We start from the raw sequence: 23,097 nt of genomic DNA, 5'->3' as shown, positions 1-23,097 counted from the left end.
GTATCACTCTCTTTTGTGATCTCTTATGCTTCAGTTTGCATGATACTAATTATTTAAAAACCCTTATTTCTTTTTTTTAATAAAATATTTAATACTAGGAAAAAAGAAAAATAAAATGATCTATTATTTAAAACTTTAAGTTTACATGTTGAATTTCATTCAGGAGATGAATATGTTCTATGTAGCCTTCTGAAAGCTGTTACTTTATAAAATTTTATTTAATTTATATTAAATTATTAAACACTGATATAAGGGCTATGTAAACCAGTAAAATTTATGAAACCTCTACTTTTGGAGAATGTATAGTTGAGAATTTAAACCTGAGGGAAACTTCATTTACCATTGACAAAATAAAACATTTTTTCTAATCATTTTATCTTTGGTATAAGTAAAATTACATAGAATGCTGAGCACAATGTTGGGTTTCTATGATTTTAATATAATATAATGCAAATTGTACTTAATCAGTTTGATGAAAATGCATAAATAATATGACCTAAGTAAATTAATATTGTCTTTTTTAAATGTCCATAAAATAATAGTAAACTTTATCATATTCAATGATACAAAGAAAACTTTAGTATATTAAAAGCATAAAGTCTATGTGGGTTACATACATTGACCTCTGTACAATGAAATCTATGCAACTAATATTTTTTAAAATATGTATCCTAAGTAAGCATTAAAGACAAAAAAACAGTATATCAAATGAGAAGGGCTGTTAAGGAAAGAGTGATCATTGCATAATCTTGTATCAAAAAATATGACATAGATTTGCAAGATTTCCCCTAGCAAGCATTCAAGTTTAAAATTAATCTATTATTCAAAAAGAAAGAAGTAAATAAACTAAATATTCATATCAAGAAATTAAACATACAATAATTATTTTCAGTACAGAAAGTAGAGATAATTAATAAAGATAGAAGTACTTTGGAAAGGCTAATAGGCTGATAAATCTTGCATTATTAATTAAGAACAAAGAAAGAAAGATAAAAGAAAATGCATTAACAATGTATAGGAGGATTTAACTGAAATGAAACAGCAATAAATATTACATTAATGAATATAGGAATCAGTTAAACTGTTTTTAATTGGAAATGACAGGGAATTGCACCCAAACTAGCTTAAGAAAAGCATCTATCTATTGGCATGTGTAATAGAAAAATACCTGGATTAAGTTGATTACAGAAAGTTTTGGTTCATAGGATTAATGATTTTTTTAAAGATTTTATTTATTTATTTTTAGAGAGGGAAGGGAGGGAGAAAGAGAGAGAGAGAGAGAGAAACATCAATGTGCGGTTGCTGGGGGTCATGGCCTGCAACCCAGGCATGTACCCTGACTGGGAACCAAACCTGTGACTCTTTGGTTCGCAGCCGCACTCAATCCACTGAGCTACACCAGCCAGGGTTTGGATTAATGATTTTTCTGTCCTTTCTCATTATTCCAGCTACACAAATCTCCATCTGTATATATCATCCTTAGAAAGTGCCAGAGTAACTGAGGCAACTTTAGTGTTTTATCGTCCCATGTTTGAATTGATTACAAGAGTATCTGCTGCTCCATCTGCAGTCCAAGGAAAGGCCTCACCACTTCTCAGTGGACATGACTGGGTCAAGTGCCTGTCATGAATTAGTCACCAGACCCAATGCAATGACAAGTTTTCATTGTTAATATTTCAGCCACATGAGTCACTCCAAGAACTGGGCTTGGAAGCAACTGTTAGCACATTGATTGAGATTGAAGAATGGTAATTTCCTGAATGCAAAATCAAGATGGTACAGTTTGTCCCTGGGAGAAAGCAAAATGAGTGCAAAGCAGCACAAACAACAAATGTACATTGCACCATGTATTATCTGTTTAAAAATTGATAAGTAGTACTGTATACCAGGTATTTTACTAGTTCCTGTGGTAGCAGAAATCACAAGGCTTATACCTTGTCATTTATAATTACACTGGATTCAGTGTTACTCTCATTATGTTTAATATTTCAACAGCATGATTTACTTGTAGGAAAAAACCCTAAATTACCTAAATTGTCTTAGTAAGACTTTACAATACATTGCATACTTAAAAATGAACATAATCTTTTTAAGTGATTATACTTCTCAAAAAAGTATCATGGATTTGCTCACCAGTGTTAAAATTATATATTCCCATCTTTATTTACTGTAAATTTGTACTCAATAACACATTATGAGAAGTATCTCAAAAGTCCAGCAAGAAAAGACTTGATAAATTCTTTACATGGTGGAATAATACCTCCATAAAATTAGAAAAAATAGACCTACAATGCTAAGTAATATATTCATTAAAATGTAATATTGAAGACTCTAATTCTGGGATATTATCATACTCCCTGGGTTATTTAAAAAGTTTGGGAAGGAGACCAGAGGTGGTGGAGGAGTAAGGAGAAGCTACTCTAACCTCCACCCAGGACCAAACTGGAATTGCAACTGAATTACGGAAAAATCATCCTGAATAACCGACTGAACACTAGCTGGAGGGAAATCTTATAATCACAGACCACCAGAGGAAGCCACGTCACCACAATGAGACTGCTATGGGGTGCAGAGGAGGCCAGAGGGGGCCGGGTGGCCTCCCCCTGGCAGCAGTTGAAGACCTGGAGGGATATTTCAACAGCAGGGAAATACCTTTGAGAAGTGTGGGATCTGAACCCCAAGCTGGGCTCTCCAGGCTACAGCCAACACAACTGGGAAAGGAACTGCAATACCATGCTGTGGAAGTTTCTGATAGCAGTGCTGGAAGATCTCACTATCTAGTGACCTAGACAGCTATGTAAGCAGAAAAACTGCAACAGAAAGGAGCAGTGTTAAAAAGCCTTTAGAATGGTAAACCCTGCCCAGGAAAAACATCACAGGCAAAATGCCATTTACTCCGGGACATGTATATGAACTTGGTGAGCTACTATTTTGCCAATGTGTAAATCAAATAAAAATCTTATATCAAGTTGTCATGAGTCAGGGACATAAAAGTATGAAATTCCATAGTGACATAATTTGAAGATGTGGTGAAAGCTTAATCAATTCCTTTTTATTTTGATAATAGGAGTTTAGGAATCCTACTTCCTCAATTTATCTTGAAGTGTGTTTGAAATAGTAGAGCAATGAAAACGTAACTACTAAACTCAAGCAATCCAATTTTGTAACATAAAAAGAAATTTACATCATTTTGCAACAACAAAAATTATTTGGAAGAGCAAAAGCATGGTTTCTTCATCAGTTGTTTATTTTGAAAACAATAGTTGTTTCAAATAAGAAGAACAAATATGGATATACCGGATGGTAGTGTCTATTGTTGGGACATGGACTGTAACAAAATTGATTTTATCTACTCTCTTCTTCGCATATCTGATTCCACATAAATAATTAACATGAATGTCACCTTGCTGGTGTGGCTCAGTTGTGTTGAGCACTGGTCTGCGAATCAGAGGGCCACGGGTTTGATTTCTGTTGGGGCTGAGAGAGAGGCAACCAGTAGATGTTTCTCTCTTAATTCTTCCGCCTTCCCCCTCTGTCTAAAAATAAATACATAAAACCTTTAAATTAAAAAAAGTTAACATGACTGTCAATGTGTGATGGTAGAAATGCTAGCATATTTTGAAACAAAATTATATTTTTTCTTGACATTTTCAAGGTAATAGTCTAGCTTTTTATAAAAGTCTGCTCCAACAAAACTCATTATAGGAAACTATAATGTCTAAAGCAACAAAAATAAAATTTAAAATTACAACATAAAGTTCTAATATATGCAAGTTGCCTAGTTGTGATATGTATATATCTTGTTGATATTTTAGAATGTCAATGTTAGATATCAATCAGAAATCTCAGCTTTAGAGTCATTTGAAATACTTCATCACTGCATGATTGTAATAGCAGAAGTAACGCCTGCTTGAGTGTGGTTGGTAGGGTATTAATATGGGTGTATTAATTTGTAGTTTTAATATGAACATTTCACCTAAGATGTCATATGGTATGCTTGAGTGTGATATTGTCATGTTACAGAAATACATGCTTATGATTTTGTAATAAAAGACTTTGTAATAAAAAGGGGCGTTATTTATGCTGGACCCTTTATTGATAGAATCAGAAGGAAGATGTGTAAGACATAATAAAGAATGTAGGAATTTAATGTTTATTTCACTAAGTAAAGTTACAGTGATGGATGGAACTCTCAGGAGTATTTCGTTTTGGACGGAGAGATGCTTACTGGAGAAAGGATCAGATATTAAGGTGGAAAATAAATGTTATTTGTGTATTCTTGAAAATTAAGTGAATCCTTACATTGAATTTTGTTCCTGTTATGGTTCCAAGTTAATCTTTATTTTTATAATGAAACAATCTAGTTTATATTGTTTTTATTCTGTTTCTAGTTGAATATATTACATATCATATACAGCAAAAATATAAAAACACATTTTTTTTCTGTAAAATATGTAGTGGTTTTTCAAAAAATAAGCACACAGATTTTAATGTGTAGAAAATTTACATTCATTTGCACTTTAAAATAGTCATCCAGTCACATTTTCTCTACTTTTGTTACTTTTAAACTAATTTGCATAGAGCATGAAAGTGGACCAGCTGTTCAGTGGAATACAATATTTTCTGCTTTCGAAGAAAGTGCAAGCTATATTTTCTGTTCTCAATTTAATGCCCATTTCATTAAATTTCAAGTTAAAAAAACATAAATATCGCATAAACCAATTAGTGCTTAGAAAGAGGAAAGGTGAGGAATCAAACTCAAGGTAGCATGATTGCATGTAAATGCAAGTTTCTAATTGTAACCTACAGTCTCAAATATGTCACAGAAATATCATTAAGTGTGACAAAAATGTTTACAAGTAAATAAAAATTATTGTGGTAGAATAAATACGTAATTTAAACATTTTTTGATAGTTCCTCTTTTCTGAACAAAGTGTCAAGAGTGTCCTAAATATATATCCCAAATGGAAATATATGTCCTAAAGATCCCCTAAAATACTTAAAAAAAAATTTAATGAGTGTGTGATCCTCTGCTTTATAAATTGAAGCTCAAAAGCCAATAATGTTTCAATATCCTTGATTACATGACTTCAGTATAATTCTCAAGAAATGAGATCCATTCCTTTTTTCAGATGAAGGTTTGCTTCTGTTCTATATGGTTCTAGAATTCAAAGCTGGCACCAAAATTATAATATTATTAAAAGGTAGACTTTTTAAAAAATATTTTTATTTATTTTTAGAGACAGTAAGGGAGCGAGAAAGAGAGAGAGAGAAACACCAATGTGGGGTTGCTGGGGGCCATGGCCTTCAACCCAGGCATGTGCCTTGACTGGGAATCGAACCTGTGATGCTTTGATTCGCAGCCTGTGCTCAATCCACTGAGCTATGCCAGGCAGGTAAAAGGTAGACTTTTATAAAACTGATATTTTGTTTTCTATTCATTAAAACTGTTGCAAGATGGTCATTAACTGGAAGTAAAACAGAAACAAAAAAAGCACTTGTTGGGGATTTCATAAAGGCAGGGAGAGCAAGTGAAAACACAGATTAAATAGTAACGCCTTTTATAAAATACATTGATTTTAGTAGGAAGCTTTTAATTCTGTGTTCTAACACATTCAAAGAGAGAGTGAAAATGAGATGGGCATAGGAAGGATTTTGAGGATTTAAACAACTTCAAATGGATATATTTCAACAATTCAACTTGATACAACTTTGTTAAAGTATATATTTTAAAAAATATTTTATAAAATGTTAGCTCCCTCAGGAATACAGGAAAAGATATAGTATAGTATGTGTGGCATATTTTGGCCCTCATTTAGGAGAACTCCAATGTTTCTACTTACATAATGTCTTCTTTCATAAAAATCAGTAATAGTCATTCAAGAAAGTGTGAAGAAAGCATATTGTCCCTGTAACAAACACACAATCTCAGACCCATGTGTACATACACACCCAGTGAAAAATAGTCAAAATTTCATGAGAAAAGCATGTGTTTTCTAAATAGAATGATAGATAAGTGGTGGTAAATGGTTTTGTACACATTATACATACTTAAGAGTTAAGTATGAGTTAAGTATGAGTGAAGAGTTAAGTATTTTAAGAGGTAGAAGGTCCCTTAACCTGAGATTTCATCAGTCATAGTGTGTCTCTCTAATAGCTAGGTTGGCATTTAAACTACATTTTGTTTTACGTAGTCTCATCAGTTTTCCTAGTTGCTTTTCTGATCTGATCTCTTATGAGTCTTTGCCAGTGCACTTACCTAAATATACATATGCTGACATAGGTATGGGTACGTGTGTACATATAGGGCCTGGGAAATTGGAATGAGGTGAAGTGAGAGAAGAAAGTTTCTACTTTCTATGATTAAGGCTTCCTTCTAGTGTATGGGGAATCTATTAATAAAGTTGAAATATCTGCCCTTTTCTAGAATAAAGGATAAAACTGTGAAAAATTGAACATTTTTATTTGATGAAAATGAGAAAACTACTTCTCTCTATGTGTGATTATAAATCAACTTCTCTTTCTTTTCTATCTGATATTTTCTTAAACCCATTGCATTTGCCTTTGCCTTTATTATAAAAGAGAGAATATTAAAATGCACAATTGTTTCCAAAAGCAAATTTTTGTTCTAATATCAAAGTCTTACAATTCAAAGAACTATGTAGAAATTACTCTGTCCTTTTCATAATTATCCAAATGGCATTAGATAAAAATGAGACTTTTTTTCTTCATAAGTAAAATTGTGGTCTATTTTATTCCAAGCTTTCATAGAAAGCTTTGCATTTGTGAGTCAGCTCTTCAAAGCAAATCTCATTTACAATTCATGACATCTTTTCATCCCAATTATTTAGCTTCATTTCCTTTGCATTTTATTTCTTTTAACTTTTAGACTCACATTTATTTAGCTAAAATTGCTCTGATCTTATTCTCCCCTTGCTGAAAATCCACCATGTATCTGAAAAGACATTTTTCTTTTTTTTGAGAGGTTGGTAAAATAAAAAAAATGGGCCTGAATTATTAGTGTACCAAGGAGGGAACCATGCAAACATTTCATAGAGCCAACATATTTGTGTGTTACATGCAGTCTTCTCTTTATTTTGTCACAGTAAATCACCCTTCTCATATATTCACCCCCCTCTTTTTATAGCTGAGGTTTTATTGTCCATAATATCAGTAACACTCTTTTTAATAACTTATTTTCTCTTTTCACACCTATTGACAAAACCCCCACTATCTGCTTTCTCTGGTCTTGTCTTTGACCTGGCAAGCATGGTGGGAGAAACTTTTGCACAATAGTTTTCACCTGCAGGACAAATGTATATAAACATAGGATCTGGACCACTATAAACTCATGGTCATTCATCAACCTCCAAACCTCCACTCTGTCAATCTTTCTATTTCTTTATTTTCTTTATTTCTCACTCCTTTGAAGAACAGAAACGTCAAACTGTTTCAGCTCTCCTCACCTCCAGTTTCTCCTTTCCCTTGTATTGTTTCACAAAGATGATTATTTCTTGCTTCACAAAGAAAGTCAAAGGCACCACCCTGGTGCTTTCTCATCTCTCATCCCCAGCTCCTTGGACTTGCCTACATTCCTTATGCCAGTGAACTGTTTCCTTGACATCTCCACATGGATGCTTCATAGACATATTCGGCATGTTCAAAGTCAATCTCATAAGTAAACACCCCTCCCTTTACTCATTCCTGTTTTAGCGTTTCCCATCTCCGATGAAAACAACCTCATCCTTCCAGTTGCCCAAGTCTAAAACTTGGGGATCCTCTTGATTTCTTCCTCTTCCTTAACCCAGTTTTCAAGTAATAACCAAGTCCTGTAGATTTAAGTGATTAAAATACCTTTCAAACCCATCCTCCCTTTATATTACAAGTTTCACAAATGCAGAAAATATAGGAATATCTTATTTTCTGTATTAAAAAATAATCATTCTTCCTGTATATGTTCATTATATTTTTCAAATTATTTATCTTTAGAATAAATTATCTTCCTAAATTTTGTATATTTCTCCTATACCATTTAAAATCTATATTTATATAGTCTATATTTAACACATTTTTCACTTGACCTAAAAATATCATTAATATGATGTTAATTACCTTCCAATTATAATTTTGATTTTTCTAATGGACATGGTGCTTCTTCACTGATATTTGTGATACAACAGAAAAATATGTGTATAACCTTGAGGGTAAATAACCATATCAAACTAACCTTGATTTTTATTTATATTGTTAATACACACTATTGATAATGTTTAAGACTGGCAAAATGAGGCCACTTTCTTGCAACTGTTCCAAATGCAATCCACTGTTATATTGCAGCCCCATTGGTGTGGTAGTGATATATGGCAGGCAGGCAGTATTTTATAATATTGTTACTAAATATCAGTCCTTTATGGGCCTGTCTCCCTGTGCTATGGTTTTGGCAAACATTTTCCAAGCTTACCCACTCCCCTCCCTCCATCACTAGATGATACTGGAAGGCTGGAGTGGACTGCAGTGGGAATATTTTCCTTCCCACAGCTGGGAGGAGGCCCTGGTAAAAATATTTTCTCTGGAGAGTGGGCCTTTCTTGTACACCATATTCTCAGAGCATTTCATGTTAATTAATCTTCTCCTCACCCTGACATAGCCACAGGGGGATTTTTCTTAGGTCTTTGAAATGAGAACGTGTTGGTGGTCTTAGTGTTAAAACCTGCTTAAGTATGGGGACTCCTCAAGACTGTGGGTTCCAGAACTTTCTCACTCTCATGCTAGTCTACTCTCAGTCTCCAGCAGTTCATCAAAGTAGTCATTTAAGTGTTTAGACCAGTTAATGTTTCCAGGACTCTCTGCCTCAGGTCCGCATACCCTAGCTGGGACTCTCTAGATCCATCTGTGTGTCCAGATGGTGGTGGTGTGCCTGCAACCTGAGTTCACTGACAGCCTCAAGTTTTTCATTTTATTCAGTCTTTCTTGTTGCAGGGATAGATAAGAGCTGTGACTACCAAGTTCTTTATAGTTGGAGTTTAAACCCTTTCTGTTTTCAAAAGGGGAAAAGATTGATTTGTCGGTGTTATTTGCAATTATTAATCTAGCCAGCGTCTAACTTTGGACTAAAATGAAGAGAGGTAACAAAGTAAGGAAACAACAGAGGAAGCCTAGACAGGAACAATTCAGGACTGTGCTTATGGCAGAGAGGGAAAGGTATACATTAGAGATTGGAGTTTATCCATCTCCATGGATATGCTCTAGAGAGGATGCCATCATTTCAAATAAGTAAAAATTATACACATATTTTAAAGAACATGAGCTAAAAGTTTCTGGAAATGTGTATTGTCCCAACTATTGATTCTCTGCCTTCACAATCTGAGTCTGTGCCCCTAGAAGTGGACTTCTCTGGGATGTGCCCAGAAGCCCTTGCATTCTGGTTCCTGGTGGGCTTTGGGTAGCAGGAGGAACGAGAAGAGATTACTTCTGGAGTAGATATGAGGAGAGTAAAATTGGGAAATTTAACTTTGTAACCATGCTCCCGCTGGACCTTTTATAAAAGGCAACATTCCTGTTTCATAACCCCTCTCTTATAGCCACATGACACCGTCATCTCTCCCTGGCTTCTGGGAATAGCTCTTTGCTGCTGTCTCCACAGGGCTGGAGGTAAGAACAGCCAACTCCCAACTGTTGCTATATCCAAGGTGCTACACTCTTCCTTGTTAAATTTCTTTAATCCTGCTGAGGTCTTTCTGTTTTATTCATCTCAGTTACTCTTTTTCAGTGTACACAGTGTTTTTTGTAGGGGTTACAACTACTGCAGGAAGAGTGAACTTAGTTTCTACCACAAATTGAGCACACATTATATGCGTACACATTATATTTTTAAAAATTTATTTGTTATATTGTATGTGTGAGAAAGAGACAACAAGAGGGGAACAATAAGAAATAATATAAGGCTTTGAGCCAGGGTGCTTTGGAATTCTGGCGCCATAGCAAGCACAAGAAGAACAACACGGAGTTTGTTGGGGATGTAAGAATGGTAAGACAGTGAGTTACATGGGAAGCATGGTGACAAATGGGAAACCTGTAATGTCCAGGCCTGATAAGCGGTTGGAAATACAGGCCAGAGAAGTAATTTGTTGAAATTTACATTTGCTATTAACTCAGAGAAATAATAGTGGAGGTCTGTGAATAATAAAAAATATAAACATAAAGTTATATGCCATATTTGGAATATTTAGGAGAAAATTAAGAGCTTCGTATGTAGACAGCAAAAGATGGGAAGTAAATGGAGATAATTCCATGTTGGAGAAGATAAAGAAGGGAAGTTTTATATATATTTTCAATAAATTGGTCTATAGTTTTCACTGTTGCTCAAATTTTGAGGATATCAAAAACCAAGAGGCTTCTGAGTGCAGCAGTTAGCATGTTTGTGAGTTTTCAAAGAATACTATTGTACTTATTTTTTCTGCTGAAATAGTCCTACAGTAGAGGAAACCAAATGTGACTGGGGAAAATTTATAATATTACTTTTTACTTTATCATATTCCCTTCTTATTTTTATAAAAATAATTATGGGAAATATGTCCACTCCAAAATGTATCTTGTTTTATTGAAAGTAGTATGCCTATTTTTAGACTACCATAGTTGTTTTCTAGGTCATCAGCCATAATAAATTATCACAATTGTGGAGGCTTGACACAATAGAAATATACTGTCTCACATTTCTATGGGGTAAGTAGTGTGAAATCGAGGTATTAGCAAGATCGAGTTCTTCTAGATAGTCATAGGGAGGAACCACCCCATGCTTCTCTCCTAGCTGCTGGAGGTTGCTGGCAGTCCTTGGCAGGCGTTGGCCCGTAGAGACTTCACTCCAATCTTTGTTTCTCTCTTTGTATGGCCTTTTTATGTGGTGTCCATAGTCATTGGGTCTTTGTATTTAGGGTTTCCCCTAGTATAGTATGACCTAATCATAACTTAATTGCATCTGCAAAGACCCAAATCTCAAAGTCACATTCTGAGGTTTTTGCTAGACATGGATTGGTGGGGAGGGGCACAGCATTTTCAGCCCACTACAACTACCTAATTAAAATAACTTTTCTCTAGAGAACACTTTCACATAAGCTTAATGCTCCAACACAGTGCATCATTGTTATATTTTATCCATGGCTTGACATAACTCCATGGGAAACGGTTATGAATGCTTCAGTAGGATAAGCCTAGCTCTATTTTATATGAAGAAAAATTTCACCAAATTTCAAAATGCTGAGGACTAAGTAGAATAAAGTAATGGATTAGAGGAGACATGTCTGGAGCTCTGTGTCAGCCGCGTTGACAGGGGAAGGATGGGACCAGGATGAATAAATCAGGATTGAAAACTAGGATAAGACAAAGAGCTTCTGCTTCTCACAAATCCATTTACCATAAACATTTTGTAGATTGATTTTCATTAATTTATAGCCATGAAAAGATAGTCCACTTCATTCAGAGCATACTTTGCACCAGAATATAGAGTAGTAATGTTAATCCAAGGGCAATAAAAACAGTCATGCATTTAAATAATTACCATACCCTAAACAAACACAATCAACAGTCTTCTGTCAATGCACTAGTCTAGAAGTGTGCATTCTCTATGCAGTGAGAAATACTGAGGTGACAAAGGCTTTTGAATGGTAATGGAGCAGGTTGAAGATTCAAGCGAAGCTGCAGTTTATGAATTAAATTCAGTTTCTTGGTGAATAGAAATACCCATGGAAGTAGGTAAAGAACCAGCAGGTATAGTACAGCTAGAGAAGTCTTTAAGAAGGGTCTCTGAGCTCAGATCCCATTAAATTTGTTGGCTGCACAGAAGCACTGGGAGAAACTTGGATAGTTAGCCTTCTGTGCACACAAATCAAAAGCTAAAAGGATGCATGTTGAAAAGTACACTGTCAGCCTTAGGGCATCCTGGAACTCTAAGACCAGGGCCTTTCAAGAGGTGAACAAAACTTAAAAAATATCACTTAGTAGTTTGTCATAACTAGAATCAACTTGATTTAAATGTACAAAGCAGTGTGGAGACTACTTTACACATTTCTGAGAGTGTGACCTGAAATTCCAGTTTGACTCAAGACTTGAAAGCTGAGAATGTTTTGTATGACCTTTCTTATTTTGATAGGAACAATTTACTAATCAGACTGCTTTCTGCCCAATCAGCAGGCATGTGGAGAAATGGCTCCTGCGGTTTTTGCTGACAGTTATTTACAGGATTTGCTGTTGATAGTTTAGGAGACATGCGGATGTGAAAACCCATGGGTGGGAATGAGAAGACTGGATAGCAAGGTAGATACACTATCTACTTAATTTCAGTAAAAACCCAAATTTAAAGAGTTAAATGAGAGATTGAACTAAGGGATGTATGAGATAGGAGATGTGAAGATGCATGCAATTTCAAAACAGATAACTCTCTGGCTGTTGCACAAGAGAGGGTCTTCTATTTAAGCATGTAGCCACGTTCATAGATTATGTGCCTGTAGAAGACACACTATGAGAAAATGCACTCATATTTTAAAGCAAATACATTTGTGTGTCCCTGCGCTTATCTGTGAGTTTGACACTCACATCCTTGATGACTCTTATGGTTAACAAATAGATTTTCAATGTTAGAGAAGACAAATCTACTTTATATTTTAAAAATGTTATTCATCAACTTTTATGTGTTGGTCTTTCCAATCAGGAAGAGCTATTTTTCTTTACTTATTATTTGAGAAATTGTTGAACCTGTACACGAATGGGGAAAAAGTATGCAGAAGACCCATCTGACATTCTCACAGCTTCACCAGTTCTTCCCCTTCTGATGACTTTTCCTATCATATATACCTGTTTTATTGGGAGTAGGCAAAACAAGTCATCGTATCATTCATAATCCTTCATATATATTTCTGAATGATTATGACTATTTATTTCTAAATAAAAATTCCATGATCATCCCAAATAAATGGATAATAAATAATCTAATGCCAAGTCCATATTAAAATTTACCTGTCTCAAAGATGGATTTCAGTTAATTTGCTCAGATTACACAAATTATACAAATTCCATACATTGTCACACTGTCTTTGATATTATTCTAAAGTTGTCCCTTGTCTTCTAAAGTGGCTGTACGCACAGCCCACTTGTGCGTGTGTGTGTGTATGTACATGTATATATGCACACATAATTTAACTGAGGAATCAAGTCATCCACACTGTAGAGTATCTCTTATTCTGGATGTTTGATTGCTTTGGCATGTTATGTTAACTTACTCCTCTTACCCCATGTTTCTTATAAACTGGAAGATTGATTTGATTTGTAATCGTTTCTTTTTTTCTGGCAAGAATATTTTATAGTTGCTTCTGTCTCTTTTTATGAAATCCCTATCAAACCAAGTCATATGATGTATATAAAATCTGTTTGTCCTAATCTTAATGGTATTAAGATATTTTTAATCAGATTGTACCATTAAAATTACTCTGTAAGCATTTCATGTAGTGATTTTAACATCCATTCATAGTGTTTTGCCTAAATCCTTTGTTATTATTTTACTAGGAATTGCCAAATGGTGTATTTCCCTTTCAGTTATCCTTTCTTCATTTATTACCTAGGAATCTTCTGTTAGAAATAAAATACAAGTGTCTTATTATCTATTTGGTTTTCTTGTAATCAAACTTGAGTAGGGAATGACAGGATTAATAATTTACTTTTTCCTTTATTGATTTTCAGAGTAATGAGTCCATCACTGAAATTTCTTAAATTGACACTGATAATTTCTGTAGTACTATAATGAATATGTACCCATGGATATATTATGTACATATATACCAACTATATTTTCCAAAAATCTCTACTATAGATGGCAGAGTCTTGCTCAGGAACACTGAAAGTCTGCCTTGTAAGTATTCCATTGAGTCTTGCCATAAACTTCACAAGGCATGTTTTGTTACCAACATTGCCTCTGATAGTATTGGGTCTGCCAGATCATATTGTCCAAGTAGGCTACTTACTAGAATTGCTTGAACCAGCTGCTAAGTTCTTTTCTATCTGTGTGCCAAAACAGTAGCTAGCCATTGATGTGACTAGATCAGAGAAGTATGCATATGTGTGGAACATCTTGCCTGCAGAATCAAATGTTGTGTTTTTTTTCCTTCTTAGTTAGAAGTACAAGATTAACTAATTTATCCATTACAATGAAGTTACCCTGGCATGTCCCAGATGATTTTACAATGGACACTGATATTTACATCAGGGTTTATTTCTCATTGCCATGAGTACTATTAATGCCTCCAATGCATCTTGAACTTCTTGCCCGATTACTCCTTTGCATACAGATATATTGACAGAATGCAGTAGGATTATGTTTGCAGGATGTCCAAGTGATTCAGGCCTCTTTGGAATATATCATGACAGCAGGTGAGAAAGTTAATATGGCTCTTATGCAGGACTCTAATGTATACTCTTGTCCATTTAAGGGGAAAGCCAACATTATCTCTGTATCCCCTTTACCCTTATTACGGTGAGAACCTTTAAATCTGAAAAACTCTGTGAGAAGGTAAGCATAATTCCAAAAACAGATTACTATGGGTGCTGCTGAGTACAGCCATACAATAAAATGGTATTGTATTTCCAATTGAATTTATTCATGAAAATACAACTGGACAAATACAAGTTGAGGATATTATACAGGAAATTGGCCTGGATACATAGAAGTACCAATGCCATGAAAGATAAAAGTAAATAAATAAAAAGAAATGAGTTGGTCAATTCTTCTTGCTACTAAATGCAGGGCATAATCCTTAATTGTTTCCTTCATTGAATAACAATAAACAATGAAAACATCACACAGCTGGAAAATACATTGACAGAGCAATAAGAAAAACTAAATATTGATTATTGTATTGTAGTATTTAAGAACATTAAATTTACTGGACATGATAATATGATAGCAATATCAAATGGTGCCATTCTTATTAATAAATACATGTCATAGCATTTAGAGAAGAGTGTCCAACTCTCAAAAACTTCAAAAACACAGAGAAAGTGCAAACTTAACAAAATGGTAGTTACTAAATCTCTTTGATTCACTAATAATTGTATGGTTCTTACAACTTTTCTGAAGGTTGAAAATTTTAAATATAATGATTTATTGGTGGTATAAAATAAATGTAATGAGAAATAAAATCAGTTAAATATAACAAATATGTTAGATAATTGATCACTGAGCTACACAACATGGTTAATACAAAAATATTATCAAAATGTATGGGAGTTTCAACAAGGATGGAGGTGTAAGTAGATTAGCTACACTTCTTCATACAACCTAAAGAAGGATAACGACCAATTTAAAAATGAAAACAACCAGGACTACCAGAAAGTTGAACTCTACAGAAGTCTGACAACCAAGGAGTTAAAGAAGAAACAGTCGTCCAGACTGTGCCACAACACACAAAGTGGGTTGCCTCACCCTGGAGAAAATCTAAGGCTATGTTGTTTACAATGTAACAGGTGCACCAAGACAAAGAAATTTGGCTCAAATGAAAGAACAGACCAAAACTCCAGAAAAAGAACTAAAGAACTAGAGATAGCCAACCTATCAGATACAGAGTTCAGATACAGAATCCTAATCAGGATTCTCACAGAAATGATTGCATACTCATGCAAGACAGAGGAAGAAATGAAGACTATACAAAGTGAAATGCAGAAAAAATCAGGGAACCAAAAATGAGGGAAAAGAAATCAGGACTCAAATCAATGATTTGGAATAGAAGAAAGAAATAAGCTTTCAACATGGAATAAAATGAGAAATCAGAATTCAAGAAAATGAGATGAGGCTTAGGAACCTCTATGACAACTTTAAACCTTCCAACATCTGAATCATAAGGGTGCCAGAAGAGGAAGAGCAAGAAATTGAAAACTTAATTGAAAAAATAATGAAGGAAAAATTCCCCAATCTGGTGAAGGAAATAGACATGCAAGCCCAGGAAGATCAGAGCATCCTTAAGAAGTTGGACCCAAGGAGGAACACATCAAGATACATCATAATTAAATTACCCAAGATTAAAGATAAGGGGAGAATCTTAAAAGCAGCAAGAGAAAAGGAGACAGTTACCTACAAAGGAGTGCCCATAAGACTATCATCTGATTTCTCAAAAGAAGCCTTACAGTCAAGGGACTGGAAAAAATTATTCAAAGCCATGAAAAGTGAGAACCTACATCCAAGATTATTCTATCAAGCAAAGCTATCATTTAGAATGAAAGGGAATATAAAGTACTTCCCAGATAAGGTAATGTTAAAAGAGCTCATCATCACCAAGCCCTTGTTATATAAAATGCTAAAAGGACTTATCTAAGGAAAAGAAGAAGATCAAAACTATGAACAGTAAAATGACAATGAACTCCTAACTATCAAATGAACTGAAGAATAAAAACAAAGTAAGCAAACAACTAGAGCAGGAACAGAATCACAGAAATGGAGATCACATGGAGGGTTATCAGCAAGGAGTGAGAGGGGGATAATGGAGGAAAAGGTACAGGAAATTAAGAAGCATAATTGATAGCTACAAAACAGACAGTGGCAGGTTAAGAACAGTATATGAAATGGAGAAGCCCAAGAACTTATATGTATGACCCATGGGCATGAATTAAGGGTAGGGGAATGCTAAGGGGAGGGGGTGCAGGGTGAAGAGCAATAAAGGGAAGAAAAAATTGGAGAAGTATAATAGCATAATCAATAAAATATACTTAAAAAGAAAATATATGTTTTCTATAAAAGTTATACTCTATTATTAAATAAATTAGGTTTAAATACCAGAGTATATTAATTAAAACCCTACATAATGGGGTAAATTACATATACAAGTATGTGCAGTTTTATTTCAGATAAGGTGAGGGTTAGTAAATGAATTATTTTTCTTCACTATAATAAAAAGATCTGTTATATTTAAATACAAAGTGTGCTTCAAAATCACTAGAATTAAAAGAATGTAAGGTTATTAAAAGATATATTAAAAGAAAGTTAAAAAATAAAAGAATCTGTAAAGTAGTCTTTAGTTATAGCAATACCAAAATTGAAAATTCATGATAGCTAACATGAATTTATTAAAACCCTATTGCATTTATATGCCTCTGACTCAGCCAATCAGTCATCCAACTGTATGAGCCTCAACAAAGAAATGAATCTAACAGACTCTTGAAAAATTGAATGAACAGTAGGAATTTTTAAAATGTCGCGTTCTGGTTCATGATAGCACACAGAACAAATATTTATTTTTCTCCATCTTTCTTGGGCCTGGGGAATGAGGATTTTAGCTCTGTAGAGTAAATAATGTACCATTTTTTGAAAGCAGCTTGAATGTTATATCAGTGATTTTCAACCTTTTTCATCTTATGGTACATATAAACTAATTATTAAAATTCTGCAGCACACCAAAAACATATATTTTTTGCCAAACTGACAACATAAATAGGTATAATTTTTATTTATTCACACCAGAAAGCTATTGTTGCATTGGCTGTGGTTGTTTTTTACTTGACAATCCTAAGGAAAGAAAGAGGTCAGTGCTCTTGACTAAATAGGCAGGTATTGCATGTTTGAACAGTTCTGTGGCACACCAGTTGAAAATCCCTGTATGATGTCAGTAATATTTAAAAAAAATTGAAAATGCTTATGCCTTTTCATTAACTTATTGCCTTTTAAAACTTTAGTCAAAACAAATAAAAACATATTTAAAAATTATACAGGAGCCCTGGCTGGGTAGCTCAGTCCTTTAGAGAGTCATCCCCATAATCTAATGTAGGTTTGATCTCCATTCAGGGCACGGACAAGAATTAACCAATGAATGCATAAATGGGAAAAATAACATATCCATGTTTCTCTCTCTGTCTCTTTTCCTCTGTCTCTTAAATAGCAATAAAAAATTAGCAATTATGTCTGAGATATTTATTGTAGAAATATTTAAAATTTAGCAAATTTTGTGATTAGCTAAGTGTCCCAAAATAGGATAGTGACTTAATAATTATGGAAGTGGTATGAAATACCACATAGTTCAAGTATGCACAATTATGCATCCAATAATAATAAAGATTTCAAAAAATCTTGGTACAGTCTCTGGCCAGGCGGGTCAGTTAGTTGGTTAGAAAGCTGTCATGAGACACCAATGCTGTGGATTCAATCTTTAGTCAGGGCACATCCAAGAATCAACCAATGAATGCAAAAAAAAAAAAAAAAATAGAACAACAAGTTGTTGTCTCTCTTTCATTTCTCTCTCCCTCCCTCTTTCTCTCTAAAAATCAATCAATAAATTTAAAAAACTTTAGGATATTTTATATCATGTTTAATTTAAAAAGATAAATTCTATATTTTGTATAGTTTCAATTTGGTAAACAAAATATCATGCACTAATCCTGTATAAAGTTATTAAAAACTTAATCATGGGTACATGTATATGTGAATGTGTCATGTCAAAAGCACTTATTATATAATCTATAAAATAATAGCAAGAGTAAAATTATACCTAATTTAGTCATCCCTCTTTGATAATGTTATATACTTACCATTTGCTTTTTACTTTTATTATTTTGTATACTTTGTACAATAGTAAAATGTTACTATTAAAGTCAGAACACAAATAACAAATAGTTTGTAAATATGGTGAAGAGCATAAATTAAATATTAAAGAAACTTAATCAAATATGAACTATCTATAGCATAAATTTTGAACCAAAGTAAGAAAGAATAGCATAAAAACTAAATGACATATAATATACCAGGTCTGCCTGGTAAAAGTCCAGTCATTGTTAATATAATGAGAATGAATTGTAGGACATTGATGTAACCTGGAAGACAAGAAGTGTGGACTGGATTGTGCAAGGGTGAACAATGATGACTTCACTGTACTAGTCAGTGGGGGTGGTCATTGCCATTGAGTGAGTCTGTGTACTGTGTACAGTCAACATTCAAAATGACTGAGTAAGAAGAGCAAAGAATCTGCATCAAATTGAGTTAAGCTTGAACATTCATCCACGGAGACTATTCAAATGATTCAGAAGGCTACAGCTATGGGCAACTGGTGATTGGCAGCTTCATCGCAACAAGGCACCCACTGATGCATCACATCTTGTGCAGAGATTTTGATGAAACAGCTAATCGCCCAGGTGACTCAGCCCATCTACAGCCCACATTTAGCACCCTAAGACTTCTGCCTTTTCCCAAACTAAAATCATCTTAAGGGGAGAGATTTCAGATTGTCAATGAGATTCAGGAAAATATGATAGATCAGCTGACAGCGATTGGGAGAACTGTGTGAGGTACCAGGTGCTTATTTTAAAGGGGACTGAAATTTCATTATCTTATACACAGTGTTTCTTGTATCTTGTATGTTCTTCAATAAATGCCTCTATTTTTCATAGTACATTGCCGGATAGCTTCTGGACAGAACTTGTATCAATTTTATAGTTAGACTTGATGAGATTAGATAGGTTATATCTGAACTCCACAGAACAAATAAAACAAACTCTTGAGATCATAGTAAAATCTTCAAATGTAGCCATAGATTCAAAGAGAAAAATACAATTTCAGAATTTAGAAAAACAAAAAGACAGTTATTACATGTTGGTGGATATTGAGACTATGGTGTTTTTGTGTGTTTCTGTGTTTATGTGTGTACATGTCTATTTTCCTCCTGTGATCAGCCCAATGCGGTAAATACATAGTATTCTTTTAGAATAAAAATGTACCCAATAAATTCTTATGTATATCAAATAATTATTTGGTAGGAACACAAATTCTTATGACAGAGAGAATGCAGAGAAGAAAGAGAAGAAATGTCTTGGTAGAATGAAGTTGCTTTAGAGAGATGGTGTAGATCACCAAATTTTATATGTATTCCAGAAACAGTGCTTCCCATTCTTCAGAGCCAAGCCTTAAAATGGTGAGTGGGAAGCACTGTGTCTGGAACCATTGTTTTATTTTCTTATATATTTTCTAAGCATGTGCCATAGCCAAGGCAACTATTATGTGTGTGCAGCCTCTGACTGGGAGCTGGGGAACTGTAGTTTCTTGGCCAAATTGGTCTGTAGTATGTTGTTGCATAGCTTCAAAACTAAGAATTTTTTTCTTTCTTTTATGGTGACAGTACCTGAAATCTACTCTGAAAAAAATGATCAGTATATGATACAGTATGAACTCTAACATGTTGCAGATCTCTACACTTATTTTTCTATTAAAAAAGCCACTTTGTAGCTTTTGACCACTATCTCCCTCTTCCCTCTCCCTCCCCACACTGTCAACCACTCTTCTCTTTGGTTCTACGTATTCAGCTTTTTTAGATTCCACATGTATGTGAGATCTTACAGTAGTTTGCTTTTTGTGTCTCACTTATTTTACTTAGAATAATGTCCTCTAGGTTCATCTATGCTGTCGAAAATGACAGGACCTCCTTTTTTAAAGCATAATAACTGTATATATCTAGACATATATTTTGGCTATTGGGAGCAATGTAGTAATGAACATGGGAATGCTGGATCATATGGTTGTTCTAATTTTTTGAGGGCCTCTCATACTATTTTCCATAATGGCTCTATCAATTTACATTCCCATCAATGGTGTACAAGTGTTCCCTTTTCTCCACATTTTGGCCAACACTTGTTATCATTTATCTTTGTGATATAGGCATTCTGAAAGATTTACATAAAAGAAACAAAAATAATAAAAATACATGTGAGTCATAGGTAATCTGCAAAGCCTAAAACTTCTTACTATCCAGTTGTTTATTGAAAAAATTTTGCTCACCTCTGATGGAGATGGTCTTCATGTAGCAGAGAAATAACAGCAGAGAAATAACGTGGAAAAGCAACATGTGTGGTGATACAGTCTTGTCTTAGTCATCAGGCAGACTCCCTTATAGACTACAGCTTAGTCACCTAATATAGCTGCTTAAATTTGGGAATGATGTTTGGTAGCTTGTGTAAAGTAGTGCTGACAATATCTTCTTTAATGGTCTTTGGTCATTAAATTCAAAGCTAGATGAAGGAATTAGTGAATTACCACAATTATCACGTGCTGTACATGGGTTATTTACCCATAGACACTTAGCCATTCCAGAGCCATTGGCATAGTCAGCCAGGAGCAGTGGCAGCCAAAGAAGAGGGATTAGTTGAGGAGTGAGATGTGGTAGGATGTATAATGTCAACTGCTCCAAACTTGGCTGCATGCAATTCAACATACAGTCCTACAGAAAGCTGTCTGGACATTCTCTGGCTGCTGCTGACTCCCCAGCCGCATTTGGAAGTCAATGTTCAGTTATTCACCCTTATTCTGGGGGGAGCAAGGCCATGAGATGTTAACATGGTGAAAAGAAAATGAAAGTTGGTGCCTTGATTTTTGCCAGAAAAATATACAGCGTGCGAGATCATTGTGTTGTTTAAAGATTATAGTATATGAACACAGAGAGTTTAGAAAATCTGAAAATAGAACTATACAAAGTAAAATTCAATAAGCCAAAGATGGAATTTAACTATAAAATGACATTTTCTCTGGCATTATCATTCCCCCTTTAAGCTAAACTTTGATGTTTTTCAGATAGGCCATTGTTGAATATTTATATAGAAATCAGGTTTGTTTGTTTGTTTTCAAGAACAAGGTTCTGACCTCCCAAGAAGATAGCAGAGTATCATCTAAATGCCATGATGACTTTGATTTGCTTTTCTTTTGATCTTTGATTTCTCTGTTAATGTCTCTGACCTTGTACACTACTTTGTTCCTACTTTGTTTTGTTCGTTGCTTTTCTCTTCCATCATTTTTCCCAAAGGCAATTGTACACATCACTGTGTAAGAAATGTAATGTCCTGAAATTTCTCAAATGCTTTTAAAACTTGGATTCTTTTAGTAGAGATTTTAGAAAAATAAAAAAACCCCGACATATAATTAATTCAAGATTTTTTCATCTCATATTGGTGTAAGCAAGGCTGGAACAGCTCACACTTGTTTCTGTGTATCCATTTGAAGAACATATTTTCTTCTGTGGGTCAGTGAATGACTATATGACTACTTATTTCATTCCTTTATTTCCCTCTAATCAGTATGGTAATATATTAATTTTTATTTTATTTGGGTAAAAATGCTCATATTTTATGATGAAATAATGTCTCCACTATTAAAGAAGGGAAAAAAACAGAGTAATAATATCCTAAAATAAGGCTATGCATGACTATAGGAAATGCATCTTTAAAAAGATACATGTTTTCAATTATGTACACTCTTTAAGTAATACAGTTGAACATAATTTATTTTCTTAACACTTTAAAATTTAACTTTGTTGTATTTCATAAGTAAGACATATATAATGGGAACACTGTAAGGTTCATTGAACATTTTTTCCTACTTATCAAATTGAGTTGGATAAGCTGCCTGGCCACATGTATATATTAAAATTTTGAAATAACAAACAAGAAACTGTTTAAAGATGTGCACTGTCACCATATGTTTCAAACTATTAGCCATTGTATCAAACCCTTTTAAAATTGAAAATAAGAGTATATTACTAACATACCATGTTTTTAAATCACATCATAATATAAATTATAAAATGATAATTAGATAATCTAGGGAAATTGTTTATTTTATTGATGCTGATTTTTAAAGTGTAGATGAATGTTAACATTTATTCAGCAGCCTATCATGTTATTGCTGCAATATTTTACAACTCATGCCAGTGCATTTGAACTTATAGACTTTGACTTGACTTTTATACACATTTTAAAGATGAAGTTTTGGAGTGTTAAAAATTAAATAGTATTCACTCTTTTATCTGTGTTGCAAATTTTGTCATTGATTACCATGACTTCATGTTTCAAATGCATTTTGTAATATAAATCTGTGTTAAGCAACATAATCCAGTACAAATAATAATTACTGACTTGAATTTGTATCATTGACTACTTATAGCTGTGAAGTAACAAATATATACATTTATAATGTGCAGGTACATATACAAATAAGTGAATTTTCTTTTATAACTTCCAGGTTTAGCCAAAAAGAAATAACTATAAACATATAACTTCATTTCAGAAGCCTTGTTATGATGAAATTGAGTGTAT

General features: G+C 33.9%; 1 long non-coding RNA gene across 2 annotated transcripts in view; it reads left to right on the top strand.

The window, feature by feature from the left end:
* The window catches only part of LOC123822000, a 75,659-nt gene that overhangs the window by 38,374 nt on the left and 14,188 nt on the right, over positions 1 to 23,097 (top strand). The window contains exon 1 of one of the 2 annotated variants that reach the window (XR_006786195.1): positions 13,857 to 13,897. The exons of the other annotated variant lie outside the window; for it this stretch is intronic. This is a non-coding gene — a long non-coding RNA (uncharacterized LOC123822000). Of the gene's footprint in view, positions 1 to 13,856; positions 13,898 to 23,097 lie in introns of those variants that run through there. 2 annotated transcript variants of the gene reach the window in all.

Source organism: Phyllostomus hastatus, unplaced genomic scaffold (assembly GCF_019186645.2).
Source record: "Phyllostomus hastatus isolate PE091 unplaced genomic scaffold, TTU_PhHast_1.1 phas_contig_40, whole genome shotgun sequence".
Lineage (NCBI taxonomy): Eukaryota > Metazoa > Chordata > Mammalia > Chiroptera > Phyllostomidae > Phyllostomus > Phyllostomus hastatus.
Note: the sequence above shows the minus strand (reverse complement) of the source record. Positions and strands in the feature narration are given on the sequence as shown.